This window comes from Alligator sinensis, unplaced genomic scaffold (genome assembly GCF_000455745.1).
Source record: "Alligator sinensis unplaced genomic scaffold, ASM45574v1 scaffold811_1, whole genome shotgun sequence".
Lineage (NCBI taxonomy): Eukaryota > Metazoa > Chordata > Crocodylia > Alligatoridae > Alligator > Alligator sinensis.
This window is the reverse complement of record NW_005842579.1, coordinates 770,846-786,294: the sequence shown is the minus strand read 5'-3', so window position 1 is coordinate 786,294 and position 15,449 is coordinate 770,846. Positions and strand designations below refer to the sequence as shown.

Here is a 15,449-nt window from a genome sequence, read left to right as displayed (position 1 = left end):
CAGGGCTGCCCCCACGTGCCTAGGTAGCTATGTTGGAGATCAGTCTGACTCTGTTTTGCCCTTCCTAGTCTCTAATTGTTCTTCCTATGCAGAGGGTAGAGGTTGCCTGGGCTCACCTGTTTCTTCGTAATTCAGAGCCCCCATGCTTCAGTTTGAGGGGGCTGCTCTTTATCCGCACCTCTGGCAGCAAGGCCCACGGCATCCGGTGGCACGTGGTAGCCATCTCTTCCCCTTTCCAAGATGGCCCTCGTGTCCTCCACCCCCCCTTCCTTTCTTCGTCTCAGTAGCGATCTCATGGGAGCGCGGGTGGCCCGAAACCTGTCTTTTTCTGCTGTGAGATGGACGTCTCAGGCCTTCCTGCCCCCGCCTCGTGATGGGGTGATCTCTTGTGGGTTTTCCCTCCTCCACATCTACTGGTGGGAGGCCAAAGAAAGCAGAGATGCAAAAGACCCACTGGCCCACACCGAGAGCTGGGGAAGCTCTCATTGACCAGTGCAAGCTGTGGGTGGCTTGGAGCCCTCAAACAGCAGCTTGGTTGCATTGAATGTAAGGGGGAACGAGGTCCAGGCTTTCTCCTCTGGCATGGGCCCCGCATTGATGCTTGGCCCCGATGTGACGGGAAGCGGGGTGAGGTAATTGGAGATGGGGCAGGAGCCAAATGCTTGTTAGGGCATGGGGAAGTTTGGACCAGCATCCAAATGTTGTGGTCCGGACCCGTTGCTAGAGGAAACTCAAAAAAGGGAAGAGGAGCTTGTGGTAATGCCTCCCTTCCCCCTCTGCAATCTGGAGCTGGCTCTCTGCTGCATTCGATAGGGGAGGAAGGAGCCTTGGCATGGCTGGAGATGTGGGGGGTCCCCTCTGGGCTGTCCACTGACTCTTTGTCCAGCCCCTGCTATCGGGGTGAGAGCAGGGGGTTGCCAGAAAAAAAATTTGCATGATGTGGTCCATTGCTTCCCAGGGCCCAGCCAGGACTGGACATCTAAAGCTGCTGGAGGTCGCTCTGAATTGCACCAGAAACCCAGCAGGCATCAGAGCGTGAAGAGCACAGAGGATGCTTATTTCTTCCTCAAGGACAGAGATGAGCCTTCTTGTCTCCCTATGTGGCTTTCCAGGAGCTGCCTTCCCTGGACAGGGCTGTGTAACTGTGGGCTGGCCAGGGTGGGGGGTATCCTTTGGATCAGCAGCTTTTTTGGCTCGTGATGGATCTAATTATGGGGCTGGGGCTGCATTGGACTGAAAATCCTGGGAGGTATTAAAGTTCGATATCTGTGGGCATTTCACCTCCTGGGGGCTGCTCTGTCAGAGACCATCAAAGGAAAGGAAAGGCTGGGTGGTTAGTGACTCGGTCGAGGTCTGCATCTCTGGTTCTTCTCTTTACCCCAAATTATAGGGAAGAAATGTAAGGCCCATCACTGGCCTATCCGTATTCTGTACTCAGGGTTGCACCAAAATAAGGTGCAAGAATCGGGCCCCTAACTGGATACTAAACCACGCGGAGAGTAGGCTTTAAATTCTGTTCCTGGTTTTGTGGTTGGAGCGGAGGAGGGTGGGGTCCCAACCAGGACTCCTGGGTTTTTGCCTGGTTGCTGGAGCAAGCCTTCCTGAGCCTCTGCAGCTCGTGGACTCTGGAGGTAATTAGGCTTCTCTCCATCAGCGCGGGGGTATCTTGGGGAAAACCCCTGGGCAAGGATGAAAATCAAACCTGACCTGTGGGGAACCGGTTGGGTTCCTCACCATCCTCACTTTTGTCCCCCTCATTTTTTACGGATCTACCTTTGGGCAAGTGATGTCTCCAGGCTTTTATCTGGAGGCTCCTGGGCCTCTGGTAACTAACACCATCTGCATAGCCGGGGCCACGGGATGGCCACGTCACTTTAGTTTCTGAGACAGAACATCGTACGCTGGCTCAGCACTTTATTTCTGTATTTATTTATTTATTTTGCAAAAGTTTTCTACAAAGACTTTTCTCCCCCTCCCCTTTTGTCTTCTCTTTTCCCCTTTCTTTCCCCTTTCTCCTTGAATCTGCTTTCAAATCCGTTTGCTGCACAAGAAGCAACAAACCAAAAGAAACCCCCCCCCCCCCATGCAAATCTGTCCTTTTCAGGTTTTGTTTTTTGGGTTTTTTTGAGAGGAGGGTGGGGGAAGGGGGGAAATACGATGCAAAGATTTCCATTTTGTGGGTGGGTGGGTGGGTGTGGGAGTGGGGGGAGCTCTCAGCTAAATCCTCTGTGGCTGACACTTGCTCGTAGCTGTGCTGACCACCCCCCCCGGGCCTAAGCAATGTCCTTTTGAACGGCGTTAGTCTAGATCAGTGGTTTTCAGCCTGGGGGTCTGCAAACTGTCAGAGGGGTCCACAAAGGATGATTATGATCAATCCAAAGTAGGTGAATACCCACACTTACAGTTCAGAGGGCTCCGCACCTCCATTCACAATTTTTTTAGGGGTCGGTAAATGGGAAAAAAAAGGTTCACCACTAGTGGTCTAGATCAATAGTTACCCCCCTTTTTAGATTTGAGTCACCTCTGGATACACTTGGAAAATAGCAGCTTTTCATTTTGACTCTTTTTTTTTTTTTTGCCTACAGAAAATAATAGAGCAGCTTTTCAATTGCAAGGAACTCAGAAAGAGCACAGCTCTGGATTTCTGTTGCAAATCTCAGGGTTTATCTTGCGAATCCTTTGGTAAAGTGAGCTGTGCTGACATTTTTGGGGCACCCTTGAAAGGGTCTCAAGGCACCCCAGGCTGCTGCGGCCCCCGGGTAGAGAATCCCTGGTCTAGCCTAAATGTTCAGGCTGGCCTTGTCTTGGCTTGGCTAGTGGGTGACCTTTAGAGCTATCCCAAAATCCGTTGCTGCTGGGACCTGCGCCAGGAATGGCAGGATTAATACCCAGAAGGCCTCGCAATGGAAACTCTTCTGCAAAGAGCGGGTGTGGATGCATGGCGAGCCGGCGGCTGAGGAACTGAGCTGCCTGGGCTTAAAACTGCTCCTTCCCCCCTGATCAGAAGGGCAAGAGTTTACACCAGCTTCGCCATGGGGCAAAGGACTCCACAAGGGCTGGGGTGATATGGGATTGGGCCTGGCTTGCATTGCCGTTTCCAGCCCGCATCCTGACTAGTGCTCTGTGCACCGCTGCTAAAGTGAAGTGGCTGGAGAAGTAACCAGTCCTCCCCCACCCTGTTGGAAGAAGGCAGCTGCGTGAGCTGATTAGCTGCTGGGTTCTCCGGTGCTGTCAGGATGAATTAGGAAGGGTGCTTAGGGCCTGATCCTGAACCCACAGGTACCAGAGGCTGTCTCCTTGCTGAGATCTCTGAGCTTTGGATCAGGCTGGCCTCCTCCGGGGCCCTAAGACTCCTCCCCGCCAGGTGACAACAACCTGCAAGTAATCCAGGGTCAGCAAGAGCTTCCCAGCTGTCACTGTTGCTGTGCGTGGCCGGGAGCAGAGGAAACAGAGTCCTGGTCTGAGAGCATGGGAGAATCGCCAGTGGCTGGTCACTGTGTAGGGGCCATGACACACACGTCAGCAACCCATTGGATAATGTTGCCTACACACTCCAGCCTGGCTCTGCTGAGGCTCTACTCACAAATTCCCATTCTCCTTCCAACCCTGCATCCCTCAAGTCCTTTTCGGGGCTAGGAAACCTGATCAGGAGCTTCTGTTTCCCCTGGACTCCTCCGCAACCCCCATATCTCAGATTGCTGCTGTATGGGTGAAGGGGGCTTTCTGGCAGATTTGCCACAAATTAGCCTCGCAGCCTACCCTAGTACCACTCTGATCCCTTCCCCCCATCCAGTGTGCTCCGTGCCCTGTGCCCCCTGCCCAATCTGCTGCTCTGCATTTTGCTCCGTGCTCTGTGCTCCCTGCCTGCTCTGCTGCTTTGCTTTCCGCTGCTCTGCTTTCTGCTCCCTGCCCGCTCTAATGCTCTGCTTTCTGCCCCTGCCCAATCTGCTGCTCTACTTGCTACTCCCTGCCCTGTGACCTCTGCCCAATCCGCTGCTTGGCTTTCTGTCCCCTGCCCTATCTGCCGTGTGCCGTGCAGGCCAGTCCTGCGCTCCCCGGACAACAATGCCTCTCCCTGGGCCTGTCCGCTAGACTAGGGCTAGACGGATGCAGTTCAAGCTGGCTGTGACCTCTCCCCTCCACGCTGCGTTCCTCAGAGCTGCTGCGCCGCCCCCAAGGCTGCCATCTCGGCGCCTCGTGCTGGGAGCTGTACGTGCTCATGGTCAATGGCAGTCCTTGTCCCGAAGTGCCTGCAGCTGACAAGCCCTAGCAGGTGGTTGAAAAAAACAAGTTTCTGTAGGGGGGGAGGGAACAAAAGGAACAACATTTTAGCCCAGCCTGGCTGGGCGTCTCTGCTCCAAGTCCCTCGGTGCCGGTCATTGCAGCTGGCTGCTATTGGGGGGCTGGGATTCTCAGCAGCAGTGGCGAGGAGACGGCTGTTCCCCTCACTGAGATGCCATGGTGGTAGCAAACTCTGTTTTTGCCGTGGGTTTGGTGGTCCCCAGTAAACAAGAGCTGAGGCTTCTGCCGGGGCTGGTAGGCTGCAGAGAGGAAGTGAGCTAGCAGCAAGGGCACTGGGGGAGGCCTGTTTATGCAGGGAGGTTTAATTCAGATTCAGGTGGGGGCATGCATTTAAAGAGGCTGTCCCTGGTGAATTCCCTGCGGGGATGAGCTTATTCCTGAACGAGAGCTTTTGCACAGGGGGATTCGTTAGGAATCATTATTTCTTGTTAAATTCGTGCTCCACCTTAATCCGGATGGATTGCCCTTAATTCGGATGTAAGAATTGAAAGAGCAGCTCTTCATCTCCCCCAGTGGATGCCCTTATTAGAGCATCTAGACAGGGGGCTGAATGAGGACTAGGTCTTCTGGAGTAACTCTTCATGTAGACAAGCTGTGAGCTACTTGTTTTATAGAGCAAGTCCTCACATGCGAGATCCCAGTTGGCCTGGACTTGGTCTGGTTTTATACTTGTGGTGTGGAAGATGGCAACCCCTACCCTGTCCTGCTGCTGGCTTGGAAGGAGCCTGCTTCATAAACTTATAGAGAATGAGGGTGGGAAGGGGCCTCAGGAGGTCACATCTAGCCCAATCCCCTGCTCAAAACAGGACCAGCCCCAACTAGATCATCCCAGCCAAGGCTTTGTGGAGCCGGGGCTTAAACACCTCCAAGGATGGAGAGTCCACAACCTCTTTGGGTAATCTGCTCCAGTGCTTTACTACCTTCCTAGTGAGAGAGTTTTTCCTAATATCTAACCTCAACTTCCCTTGCTGCAACTTTCCGAGGAGGTGCCTGAAGTGCAGCGATGCACTTGTGAAGTTGCCCGTCTGCTGAGAGCCCCCTGGATGGGCTGTGAAGACGGCTCATAGATGGGGCAGGACAGGGTGTGCGGGGGTGGGGGTGGGGAGGAGACCGCAGTTAAGGCTCGGCAGAGCCGAGCAAACCCTGTGCAGTGACCTGAACCACACGTTCACACATCCTCCACCCACAGCCTGCATCACAGCCCTTGGTCTCTGGCCCCCGTCCCCCCCATAGCACTGGGTGCTGGTGAGGTGTCTGCTACACCCAGCACAGGCATGCTCAGACCAATGACTTTTCAGCTGGGGCTCTGTAAGTGCCAGAGGACTTGTTTGCCAATGCCCTGTTGCTTCCACTAAGATCTGTGTGCCCGGCACAGTTGTTGGTCTTATGCCATAGCAGGCAGAGGTCACAGCTGACAGCAGCAGCCGGTTTAGTCAGGGGCTGTGTGAACACACGAGAAGAGACAGCCCCTGCCCCTAGGAGCTTGCAGTCTAAACAGGCGAGAGAGGGAGAGAAGGGTATTGCCAAGGTCAGGCGGCCTCAGAGCCATGGCTTCGGAGGGCAAGGCCAGGCATGGGATTTACCACCGGGTGGAAGGGGATGTGAGTTTACCGTGCCTCTGCATGCTACTGTGTGCATGGTGTTTCCCTGGTGGAAGGGGAATCTGACTGGCATGTGACCCAGCTTGAAGCACCCTTTTGTGCTCAGTCCGTTCAGTTGGGGCCACAAGTGAGATGAGTTTGAAGGTCTCAGACACTCCCCAGCGGGTGGTTTCTCCATCTCAGGCAGAGGTTCAGAGCAGTCCTGGTGCACCGGAAGGCCAGGCAAGGTGCGTGTCAAGGCTTGGCACTTGTGCATGCCCACCTGGAGCCAGTGGCTGGGGGGTCGGGGCACGGGGGGCTCAGTAGATCCAGAAGCAAAGTGCAGCGATTTAGCTCTGCGCTCGGGCAGTGGGTGGAACATTTGCTGATGAAACTGTTTTTTTCAACCCAGAAGCATGGGCTTTTTGATCTTCTTTTTTTGTTGTATGTGGGTCTGGTTTTGATCTACGTACCTACCTATATATAGATATATATATTTTTTTCCACCCAAAACCTACCTGTCCCAAACTCGGAACAGCCCACTTGCAGCATGGGATTTGCTCTTGTTTCCCCTTTGTCCTCCATAGAATCGGCTACTTACTTGATCTCTGTCTCCCTTGTGATCCTCCAAAGTATCCTAGGAAAGTAAGGCCAGAAGGGACCAGCCCCTGCTCAAGGCAGGATTGTGCCTGACTAAACCCTCCCAGCCCAGTGTGTCCAACCTGCTCTTGGACTTTTCCAGGGTAGATAATCCGCTGCCTCTGTTCCAATGCTTGGCTTCCCTCATTCTCAGTAAGTTTTTCTTCATCTTCAAACCCCAATTTCCCTTGTTTACAACTTGAGGCCGTTGCTTTTAGTCCAGAGAAAAGCCCGTATTCATCCTCTCCTCCTAATTGCTGCTGAAATCAAGGAGTCAGGCTCCTAAATCTCTTAGACACCTTGGATCTAAGCAACATGCTCCATGGTCTTGCAGGGAGTCTGCAGCAGAGGAACAGATTGGACCTGGTTTTCCCTGCCTTTCTTTTGCTGAGCTGCCTATTGCTCCCATTATCCATCACTCCCATCACTTCTCCTTGCTAACAGGGACATCCCGGGGTATCACAGGAACTGTAGTCTGAGGGGTCCAGCCTGGAAAACAGTTTGAGACAAACTCTGTTTGAGATGATAGAGTGGCATTTCACAAGCAAAATATACAAGCATTTGATTTTTTTGCTGGCGAATTGTCCTTTTCTAGGCACACAAGTCCATGTCAGCTGACATTACAGCTCATCCACCCACAGAAGAATGGTTTTGAAACTGGCAGGGCAAAATCTGGATTTCAAAGCTCCTGGGTTGTTGGCTTTGGAAATTAGATACTGCTTGATGTGTGCATGGAGTGACTTGGCTACACCGGTCATTGCTTTTGGAAGCCAGAGGGCTTGGAGTGAGGGATCACAAGCTGGTCATAGCTCTCAAGAGGTGTGAATCCAGATTGACTCCAGTGCTGCTGCTTCAAACCTCTGTAGGGCAGAGATTTCCCTACTTTACCCCCTGAGGTCAACTTGAGGCATCAGTTCGGGTCAGCTGTGTCTGGCAGGGCTCCAGATGTGGGTGAACAGCTGCACAGGGCTGCGTAGCTTGTTTTGCAGTCCTCACCTGTCTAAGTTTGTCATTTTTTTCCTAGCTTCTTCCCCAATCTTTCTGTTTCTTCTTGCTCTATATCTTTCGTGACTTTTTTCTTCCTTTATTTCTTCTTCCCTTGATCTCTCTTCCTTTATCTACATCTTTTTTGATTTGTGTCTTCTTTATTCCCCCTTGTAGTCTGTCCTCTTCCTTGATCCACTTTCCTGTCTCGTTCTGTGTCTTTCTTCCTTCCCTCCTGTCTGTTTGTCCTTCTTAATATGACCCAGTCTCACAAGGTCGTTCGTTCCCTTAGCACTGGCGACCCAGGAGCCCTCAGTACCCTGGTGAAAACAAATGTGTGGGTTATGCGCTAAAACCTGAATGGATATTTGAGAGGAAACTGCTTAGCTCTGGGGGTCAGGGCCTGGTCTGGATAGCCTTCCAGAGTAGGATAAACAGGTTATCTGCATTCTTGGATCTGATGGGCATTTCCCTTTTGCAGTGTGATTGATAGGACAGCGGCTGCAAGGTCCCCCTTTGGGAACCGGCTGAAGATGCAGGGACCCAACTGACAGGTAGGAGAAAAGCACTCCCTTTGATTCCAGCTCTGCTCTCATGCCTTCCCCTTCCTGAGATTCAGAGGTGTCAGAGATGCCTGACCCCTAGGCATGATGGCTGGTGATGGCGGGGGTTGGGGTTGGGAACCGATCCCTGATGTTCCTGGGACAGAATCTCCCCCCAGCACCGTGCGGGAAAAGCCCAGAGAAGTGCTGGGGGCCGCTGTGCTCGCTCCCTTCCAATTATGGCAGCATCTTCCGTCCCGCTGGGCTGGGAGCAGGGAGGCCACCGTTTCCCCTCCCTATTTGGAAAGGGAGGCTGCACTGAGATCACATTCCCTGCGGTCAGGCTGGCCGGGGGAGTCGCAGCCTGACGTGCAGCTATTTGAGCTCGCAGGCCTGCCCACGCGGGCAGCTCTGCTGCCGGGTATGCGGGGCTGGGCCTACGTAGCTGCTGTTGCCAGTGACAGGCAGGCGGTAGACCTTGCAATAGTTGCCTTGATTTAAGTCAGCTTGGGAAATATGAGTTGAGGGGTGGGGTGGAAAGCGATGTCTATAATAGAGGGGGGACTCTGTGCAGGGCTGCTGTCAGCACAACCCTCTCCCCTGTGTGCCCTGAGATGGGCTTCACCTGCACCCTGAAGCAGGAGGATTTGGGGCCGTGGCACAGCTGAGGGTCAGATCGCAGACTGGGGAGCAGCAGCTCAGCTGCAGGGCAGTGCTTTTCTCTAGGATTCCTCCTCTTGGCTCACTGCTTGGGTGGCTTGAGCTATATGGAGGCAGAGGGATCCACCCTCGTGGCGGGCTGCAGCCACAGGGTGCTGGTGGTGAGTGGCTCATGCTCCTATAGCTCCTGTGATGGGAGGGGATGCAGTGAAATTACCACCCTCCCAGCCAGCCTGTGTCTACCCAGCAGTTGGTGCCATGCTCGCAGCTCAAAATGTTGCACTGACCAGCTCGGGCATGGCCAGCAAAGAGCACTTTGTGTGAACTGCTCACCTGGGCATGTGCCCACTGCCCTGCGTGGCTTTTGCAGTCTGAGTTCCCTGCCCTGCTAGCAACGCCCAAGCTAGGTAGCTCAGAGCCAGCTCAGCTACACCTCCGTGAGCTGCTTTCACAGCAGCAACATGCCTTGAATGAAGTGGGTACAAACACTGCAACGCGGACCTTAGTGGAGATGAGGATCTGCTGTGGCCTTATTAACCTTTTTGTCAGGTGTCTGGGATGGGTGACTCATTAGTTTGGCATCCACTGTGTGCTGTTGTGAGTGGGTGGACAAACTGGGGAGCAAAGAAGAAATCAGACCGTAAGGTTTATAACAAGAAGACGTATATATGCATGTGTTTGCAGGCATGTGAGTGTGTGTGTGGGCAGGATACCCATTTAGTGTTCTGTAGCCAGCTAAGGAGTCCTGTACCACCTGTCTTTGATCCTCTCCCCATGTCCAGATTGTGCTGGTGCCTGTCAACAAAACTGTCCATCTTCCTTGTCAAGAGACATTGCACCAAACCAAAGAACGAGACGAGAGTGGAGTTCACTTAGGACATTTTGTTGGGGAACGCAGGCAGGGCTGATTAGAGAAATGGCCAAATCCTTGGCAGGTCTCAGTTTGGCTGGAGTTGCCCTTAAGATGATGGAGAGAGGCTGCATGACTTTGGCCAGGCACCTGTTAGGACAGTGGCCTGTATGTCGCTTAGACTGAGGGCCCCTTAGGCCTGCCTCATAATGTAAAGAGGCCTGTAAATTAGAGCAGGTAAGTCTCAATATAGTTTAATCCTCTGTTGATGGCCGTGCACACTGTTGGAGGAGGGTAAAGGGAGCTCAGGGCTGTATACAATGCGCGACTGTGCTGACAAGCTTAAGGGAACACACAGTCCGCCCCTGCAGGTGTGGTTATACCAGCATGAAGAAGATGCTTTATCCCATTATAGCTGATGCCATATAGTACCTGGAATAACCGTCTATATAAAACCGGACCCAGTTTTTGTGTGCTCTTTGTGCCAGCTCTTTGTGTGAAGAAGTGCAATCTACTTCTGTAGATGCCTCTGGACTTAGGGATGTTCTCTGCAAACCCCAGGCTTTTCCAGCCTTTTTCTGTGGAGATGGTTTCACTGCATAGATACGGCATGTTGTTATCATGATGCTGAGAAAGCATGTTTAGGGCCTGTATATGGGCCTGTCTCTGCCTAGAGCTGTGCCTGGGAAAACTTTTATCAGTACGGGATATAATTTTTTACCTGAATTAATTATGCTGGTAGAATGCAATGATATCAGTACAACTATACTTTCACTGGGACAGCTTTTGTGGGAACCAGCTTAAATTATACCAGTAGACTTTATACTGGTATAACTCTGACCAGCCCAGAGGGTTTTACTAGTCTGGCCATGATGTTGGTAAAACCCTTGTAGTATGGACAAGACCTGTTTGAAGTGTGAAAAACCCCTCCTGTTCTATCTTGCTCTCCTTCCTTTCCCCGGAAATGAAGACTATTGATAGCAAGAAGAGAGGGGGAATGGAGGAACTATTTAAAAGAGGATATATATATATATTTTTTTTCTTCTCGAACTTCAATTGCTGTTTATGGCTGTTACAGTAAATGTTTGCATCTCCATTGTCTGTAATAAGGTTGTGGTAAAGACCGAACTGGGGAGCGGTTTTATGAGGGTTCTATGGTTTCATGTAATGTATATTCTGGGTTTGCTCCGAAAATCAATAGAAGGAAAGATTTTAAAAATCATCCGATCCCAGCCTCTTGAAAGGGGCTGGTTTTCTCTGCTGAGCAAGCAGCTTGGTCGGGGGTTCAGAGAAGGATGGAGATGGCCTCGTGCTCTCAGATCAGAGGGCAGGTAGCATGGCTGAGGTCACAGGCCAGGTGGATGGAGAGGTTGTTGAGGGCTCCTTGGTGAGGTCAGGGGTTGTAGGGCTTTGCTTGGAGCTCATCTGCACTGGTGTGAACCAGGCAGGTTTGTCTGGAGTGATGCCAGCATGAGAGGGCCCAGCTCATGTCAATAGAGGAGGGATGTGTTGGTATTCCCTTGGATCGGGACGTGTTTGCTGCAGAGCAGAGCCTTCAGCCGCAGCAGGAAACATAGCAAGAGGCCCTGAATAACTTAGTCTGAAGAGTGGGAGAGATGAAGGTGATGATCCTGCCTTTACAGAGGGGAGACGTGATGGGCTGCTTGGGGCATAAATTCTTCCACCCACTCTGAGGCCCCTTTCCTTTCCAGAGGCCACTTCTGTGCTGTCTCTGCTGCATGGTTTTGCTGTATGGGTCTAGCACCACCTCTGCGCTCAACATCTAGGTCCCCACTGCACTCCTGGCTGCTATGTCATGTCAGAGGTCCCCTCCCAGGCTTACTTCCCCTGGGTGGTGGGGAGGTGCTAGTGTGTGTGAGCTACCCAAGCTCCTGTAGCTGACGGCACACAATGGAGAGATGTAGTCAGCCCCACATCTGGCTACATTGGATACCACCATCCACATCTGGGCAGCAGACTTGGTGCTTCTGGATCTCTAGCATGATGCTGTGGTTAGCATTGGGGATGCTGGTATACTGGTGCCCCAGGCTGGATATGCACTCCTCCTCCAGGTATTGCCTTCTGTGCTGGGTCAGGGTGCAGCAGCCTTCAGCAGCTTCTTGCCCAGAGGACTGGCATAGAGCGGAGAACGTGCTTCCCAGGGCATCTCCGAGTCCTGCTGCCTCCTCTCCTCCCTGGAGAGAACCTCAGGCAGGCACTGAGCAATTAGCAGTGCCGTATTGATGCTGCCTCGGAAGTCCATGTCGACCGACACCGGGCAATGTAACCCACTGTGCTTGCGTCCCATGCCCACGATCAATAGGCATTTCATGTTCCCGAGTCTGACGTGCTCGGGGGTGCACCAGGAAAGCCCACCCCCACGTTCTGTCCCTGACCGCAGCGGATGGAGGAAGTCTTCCCAGGACAGCGACCTTGCCGTGAATTGATGTATCAGTGTCCTTTAGCTCCCTCTGTGCTTGGGGCAGCACGTGCTATCTTCCCTGTGCCTGCCTGAGGGTTTGCTTCTCTGAGGTTATACGGAACGAGCAGCCCCTGAAATCACTGAAGCAGCCGGGGACAGTCGGGCCTGGTGGGGTCATCGATCCCAGGCCTCCCCAGGCCCTACAGGAGTCAGAAACCAGATCAAAATCCATCTCTGGTTTCCCTTGAGACCGGTTTGGTTTGGCCCGGGTGGCTGCTGGCATGCTGCTTCTCCAGAAAGAACAAGTCCCCTTGCAATGGGCACGGCACAACTGAGGATACTTTTGTGCTTGTGGTTCTCAGTGGGGGTGTGCAGGGTTCACGCCCAGCCAGGTCAGAGACTCTTTATAGATCTCCTCCGGCATTTACCTTTTCTGCACCGCAGCTTTCTAGCTGTCAAAGCTGGCTGTCCTTCCTCTCTTGAGAAAGTGAACTCGTCGGAGCAGGGGCTGCCTGGTACTGTATGCATGTGCAGCACCCGCTGCGGTGGAAGACCTGAAAGCAATGGGTATCTCCATGAACCTCTTCTATGCAAACTCTAATGCCATACTGTCCACGGCTGCATGTTCAAAAAATCACAAGTCAGGCCTTCCAAAATCAGGAGGCTGCCTTGAAAAATCATGAGACTACTTCTTTTTTTTTTTTTTTTTTAATGATAATTTGGGATAACTTTCATGCATTTTGTGGAAAAGTCATTTCAAGGACAAACAGCTTTTCTCCAGGCATGCTGACTTCCACAGAAACATTTTGTTTTTCCCTTTTTCCACCCAAAAATGTCTCTCGAAAGCCCCAGGGAGGTAAGACATTCTTTGCCCTTTTGCTGGAAGAGACCATGTCATCCCCCTTCCTTTGGAAAGCGCCTGAACATGCAAATTATAGCGATTTCCCTTTTATAGATGGGGAAATGTGTTCGTGCCAAACAGGCCAAGTGAGTAACCAAGGGCTGCCCAGACAAAACAGTGGGGGGCAGAACCCAGGCGTCCTGACTCTCCACTAGCTCCTCGTGCCCCCAGCAGCCCAGACTTCCCTGCCCAGGGTACGCCATTGTGATGCATGTGCTGCTATTTGGTAGCAAAGCATCTGAGCCAAGATCTTCCCTCTCAGGGAACTACTTTCCACCCCCTTGTCAGCAGGGACCTTGTATTTGCTGAGGGCTTCTCCATGGAGGAACATTATCCTGACCTAAACATAGCTGAAAGGATCCAGCCACTGTCCGGTGAATGCATTTCCTATGCAAACACGGTTTTTTGAGTAGATGTAATATCTTTTATTAGATCAACTACATAGTTGGAAAATTGTTTTTTGCAAGCTTTTGGGCACAAACACCCTTCTTCAGGCATCTAGAGAATCTGCTGGTGAATTGTGTGTTCTCCTGGGTAGAATAGAAGCCAAAATGCAAAATGCATTTCCTATGGACATACAAGGGCGGATCCCCTTATGGGCTTTTCCTGTATGACATGAAAACCTACTATCTCAGGATAAAGCCTGTTGGTAGCAGTCTCGCTGCATCCCCAGCACTGAGCTGAGACCCCTTTGTCTCTTACAGTTTTTATATGCAGATAGGATCTCAGGTTGTCACAGATCTACCTGATTCCTAGCTTCCTCTGGAGCCAGATCCTTCATCAGCTCTCATGCACAGCCCCAAGATGAGGTTTTAATATCAACCCACCTGATTCTTAGCTTCCTCGGGGCCCGGATCCTTCATCAGCTGTCATGCACAGCCCCAAGATCATACTTGAATATGTTAGGGGTAGGGGAAGGTTCAGTGTGGGACCTCTCTGGAGCCCGAGGCAAGGCTGGGAGCACAGGGCAGGGATGTTGCCCCTTCCCAGCCTGCAGTCCCCTTTTCCCCGGTGTAAAGGTCCAGCCAGATATGGAGCAGGGCGACCCTGCCTCTCTCCTTGCTCTCTCTTTCCTTGGCTTCCCTTCACTCGATACTGCAGGGCGAAGGGGAGGGGACCAGGGCACGGCCCCAGGGCCCAGCTGGGGCATGCCCCCTGTGTGTGCAAGCGCAGGACAGTGCTGGGTGTCCGGCTCCATCTGCCCCCCGGCCGCCTCCACCCCGCTTGTGGTCACCGCTCCTTTGGCAGTAGAGGAAGCCAAGTGAGCGGCTGCTTTCAACAGCTGTTTCCAGGCAAGGGCCTCAGCCTGCCCCATCCCCCCACACACTTAGCCACCTCCCTCTGGTTTTACATCTGTCTCTGCCCTTTAGACAGGCCCAGTTTCTTTCTGCCAGTGTTTGGGGAGGGGGTGGCACGTTCCCTCCATCGGTGGTGGCAGTGTCGGATTGGGGACAGTTGTTGCAGCACTGCCCAGGGTGGCCGGGGTGGGGGGAAGAGCGCTGCCTTCCTGCAGGGCTGGGACAAGCTCTCTTGTCCAGCGAGCTTCCTTTCAGCTGGCCAGGGCTGAGTCTACATGGAAAAGGACGCAGCCATCCTGTCTCCTGTAAGTACCCCTCACCCTTTCCACCGGAGAGTTAAAATTAGCAGCTTCTTTTTTTTCTTGCAAGCAGGCGTCGCTTAGGTTGACCGGCCCAGCTGGGGTTGGGATTTCTTTTTTCCCTTCTGGTTGTAATTTTTTTATTTAAATGTGGGCAATGCTGGATCCAAGCCTCAGGAGCCAAATAAACAGCCCAGTGTCCCCAGATCAGCTCACGCTGGGGGAGCTTGCACGCTGTTGTGTTTAGTTTCCTTGCCTATGGTTACCCTTGGGGGGTCGGCTGCTTGGTCAGCTGGAGGTTTTCTGGTCACAGTTGTGATGGTGGTGATTCCTTTGGCTCCTGAAATAGATCTTCCATGTGAGTTTCTCTTTGTTTTATTTCTTCCTGTGCTACTCTCGGAGCAAGTGTCAGTCCCTGGTGATGAAGAGGAGGAGGAGAGTGGTTGCTTGGGTTCCGGTGATGTCCTGGTCTGGACTCTGTGCCAGGGGCTATACAAAAACTTTGTAAGAGATGGTGCCTGAAAGGCAAAATCAGATAGACAGTGGGTGGGAGGGGAAACTGAGGCACATAGGGGCCAAGAGACTTGCCTAAGGTCGCCCAGCAGCTCCATGGCAGAGCTGGCATTTGGGTTTGGGTCTTCTGCATCTCCGCCCATGTCCTGTTCAATGAGGCACATCAAAGATGGCTTTGGGAGCCTGATCTAAATTTTGCTCCCAGCCCTAAGTAATACCAGGCATCTGGGCACCCAGAGAAATTTGCTTCCTGGGGAATCCAGTGTCTTATATAGGAGAGCAGCTTTAACAAGAATAAATCCAACACCTCCTATCTGGCCTGTGTTACCTGGTGCCATCTTGGCCCAGGCTGTGGCACGTGGGGGCATCCCTGCCCCAGTGTAGAGCAGGTGCCAAAATCCCAGGAGATCCTTGTAGCCCTGGGGCAAGCTGGGGGATCAACAGGCTCTTGGGGGCATG

At 52.6% G+C, this 15,449-nt stretch overlaps 1 protein-coding gene across 10 annotated transcripts in view; it reads left to right on the top strand.

The window, feature by feature from the left end:
* Positions 1 to 15,449, top strand: part of MEF2D (myocyte enhancer factor 2D) — a 101,270-nt gene that overhangs the window by 18,558 nt on the left and 67,263 nt on the right. For 6 of the 10 annotated variants that reach the window (XM_025214347.1, XM_014524171.2, XM_025214346.1 and 3 more), the window contains exon 2: positions 7,987 to 8,059. The exons of 2 other annotated variants lie outside the window; for them this stretch is intronic. The gene's annotated coding sequence lies outside the window, so the exon portion shown is untranslated. Of the gene's footprint in view, positions 1 to 6,655; positions 6,675 to 7,986; positions 8,060 to 14,265; positions 14,484 to 15,449 lie in introns of those variants that run through there. 2 more of the 10 variants (XM_025214343.1, XM_006032587.3) reach the window with 2 other exon arrangements.